Below are 3406 nucleotides of genomic sequence, written 5' to 3' on the forward strand. Positions count from 1 at the left end.
CGTAGAAGAAAGATACTGTTTGCAGCAGATATAGGTGATTTATAACCTTAGACAATCTAATTCTGTTCAAAATTCTCCCTATCCCAAACTTCCCTCTTTGAACAGCTTTGTTTGCTTTTCCCATGTGGATTCATAAGGCAAAGAACAGTTATAATGTATCACAAGTTTATACTAAAAACATTGCATTGATACTTTTTATAGTCTAATATATATTTTAAACCTAATTATTTATATTCCAATTCTATTTATTGGAAAAAAATAAATATCAATTTATTTGTCAAATTATCAACTAATTCTAGTAAGTTTCATTGTGTGAAATATAAAATCAGCACATATAAATATAAAATGTATGACTATATATAAGTAAAAGGCACACATTTTGTATTTTTCTGTTGTAGTTACTGTATCAAAGGCAACTCTGTTTTAAAGTATTATTCCATTATCTCTACCTCAGTGTTTGATAGAGTTAGACCTAAAGTTTTACCATTTGTAGATTTACAGCATGGAGGAAAGAGGAAACTCTGTGATTAAAACATTATCAATTTAATACCTAATAACGAGGAGAAACATATGCACTTCTCCTGCAACTCTGAAAATATTTGGTTATAAAAAGGCAGTAGTGTAATTTCCTGCCTGGTTGGATCGTAGACAGGCCAGAACAAAAAGTAATCATGCATACGAACAATTTTTCCACCTTCTTGGCTTTAGCTACTTTTGAAATGGAAGGTATAATAAACAATTATATTTTGATAAAATACCTTCTAGTCTGAAAAGTTCTATTTGAAGTGTTCATCTCTCTATGATCGCTTGTAACCAAGATTTGTTTTGTTCTAGTAAGAAAATCTTTGCTGTCAGGGTAAGATATTCTAGTTGGTCTGTTCCCACATGGAAGAAGGGTAAAGGCTCAGGTAGACATTTGTTCCAGTAACACCTCATTTGGGAAATTGTCAGCTGAAGAAGTTTAGAAGTAGCTCTTAAGCAATGCTTACTTTGAATCCATTAGGTCCACAAAGCTAATTCAGTTGGATAAATAAGTACTTGAAAAAGCCATCACCTTTGGACCTATCTATAAATAATTAAGAGTACGATCAAATACCAAATAAAAAGACTTAATATAGTCATTGACAAAAAAATTTTGCAAATGTGAGCAATCGACTGATCAATATAATTTTTTTCCACTATTCACAGAATTTAAGGGAAATAAGATCGATAGCATTGTTAGGAACAATAAGGTTTCCTTCTTACAAGTAGGCACCCATAGATATAAGCCTGTATAAAGATTGAATCATTAACTACTTAAATTTAGAGGATATTACGTGCTTCAGCAGCACGTATACTCAAATTACAATACAGAGATTAACATGGCACTTGCACAAGGATAATATGAAAATTTGAGAAGTATTCCATATTTTTCATTCTTCAGATGCAAGAAATGAAAAACAGTTATTAAAAAGTTGATTACAAAATTACAAGTGTCACAATACATGTAATTCATATTATTAAATTTAGTTTGACATCAGTGTATTAAATCTTCACCACAGAAAGGCGTTTACATAGCATAAACTTTACAAAACTTTTCAAATTAGACAACACTGACATTTTATCCCAAAGAAAAATATTATTAAGACCTAGAAAAAAAGGAATCAAACTGTTCTATATGGAATGCAATCAGAAAGGACAGATTAATGAACCTATATATTATAAAATAATGTAGAATTCAAAGTATATCTAGGAGAAAATAAATTATGAACATTATGCAAACATAGAATATAGAATATTTTAAAATATATTTTTCAGACAAGCATCAGAAATATTTTAGTTTCTGTACTACTCATTTCAACAGGTAAATTAAACTTACTTCTGATTAAAAAATCACAAACTCTGAAGAAATTATTATACATGTATACAAAAACTATTGAATACATTTTTACATCCAAGGCAGGAAATTCACTTGGAAGAATTCCACGGAATCCATGAATTTTTACAGTAAAATATTGGTGCTGCCGGGCACTGGTGGCTCATGCCTATAATCCTAGCTACACAGGTGACTGAGATCTGAGGATCATGGTTCAAAGCCAGCGTGGGAAGGAAAGTCTGTGGTACTCTTATCTCAAATAAACCACTAGAAAACTGGAAGTGGAGCTGTGTCTCGAGTGGTACAGCGCTCACCTTGAGGTGAAGAGCACAGGGAAAGCTCCCAGGCACAGAGCTCAAGCCCCATGATTGACCAAAAAAAAGATATTGCTCTTATTTAGATTGTGAAAATGTTTTGTAGGGACACAAAAGATGGACTTGCATTTTTGAAATTTAAGAACCTTAACCCGACCATTAGGACTTCGGTGAACAATTTGTACAGCCTTTCACAACTTCATAGAGGTAGTGATACATAATTATCCTTTTGGCAATATCAAATACAGTTTCTTCTATATTGTTCTTCAGGCCTGGTTTTATATAATGGTTCAACAGAAGGCTATCCAGCATATCTTTACTATCTCAATTCTCGAAAGCAAGATGTAAGGCTGTCAAAAGTCCTTTAGTTTGGGGAAGTGGAACTGTGGCTCAAGTGGTAGAGTGCTCCCCTTGAGCTGAAGAGCACAGTAACAGCACCCAAGCCCAAAGCTCAAGCCCCATGTACGACCAAAAAAATAACACCACCACAACAAAATTCAAACAAACAAAAATATTTGGGCTGGGAAGGTGGCTCAGTGGTAGAGCGCTTGCCTTGCATGCATGAGGACCTAGGTTCGATTCCTCAGCACCGCATAAGCAGAAAAAAAGCCGGAAGTGATGCTGTGGCTCAAGTGGTAGAGTGCTAGCCTGTAGCTGAAATGCTGAGGGACAGCGTCCAGGTCCAGGGTTCAGGCCCCACGACCAGACCAAAAAAAAATTTTAAAAAAAGAGTCCATTAGTTTGGGCATTGGTATCTGTATCATGATGAAGTAAGAAAGAAGCCACTCTGGTATTATTCCACGTATATGCACTGTGCAGGGGTGTGCAGTCATCTACAGTTATTGCATGTGCCGCTTGAGACACTAACTCACTGACAATGTCTAAGTGTCCACTGTAGGCTTCTCGAAGAGGGGTATACTCATCATCATCCCTACTATTCACATGAGTGGCCTTTTGGGAAAGAAGTCTCCGCACTGTAATAAGCTGAATATTTTCGGCAGCCCAATGAAGAAAATTGCTTGGATCCTTCTCCAATTTTTTTTTCCTGCAATTGATTCCATTCCTTACTTTTTCATCTTGTTCCCCATATTCCTAAGAATTGACTAACCAGAGGCTTTGAGTGCCAGTGGGAATGAGGTGTCCATGTATTTCCCTAGTAGTTCACATAGGTTGAACTGGGAAGAAATATCTGGTGAATTTTCTGCAACTGTTTATTCACATGATTTATTTTCTCTTT

At 35.1% G+C, this 3406-nt stretch overlaps 1 pseudogene; it reads left to right on the forward strand.

Moving 5' to 3' along the window:
• Positions 1–1316: 1316 nt before the first annotated feature.
• On the forward strand, positions 1317–1413 carry LOC122097296 (annotated as a pseudogene).
• Positions 1414–3406: the final 1993 nt, after the last annotated feature.

The sequence above is a fragment of the Dipodomys spectabilis genome, unplaced genomic scaffold, assembly GCF_019054845.1.
Source record: "Dipodomys spectabilis isolate Male_0828 unplaced genomic scaffold, ASM1905484v1 ptg000421l, whole genome shotgun sequence".
NCBI lineage: Eukaryota > Metazoa > Chordata > Mammalia > Rodentia > Heteromyidae > Dipodomys > Dipodomys spectabilis.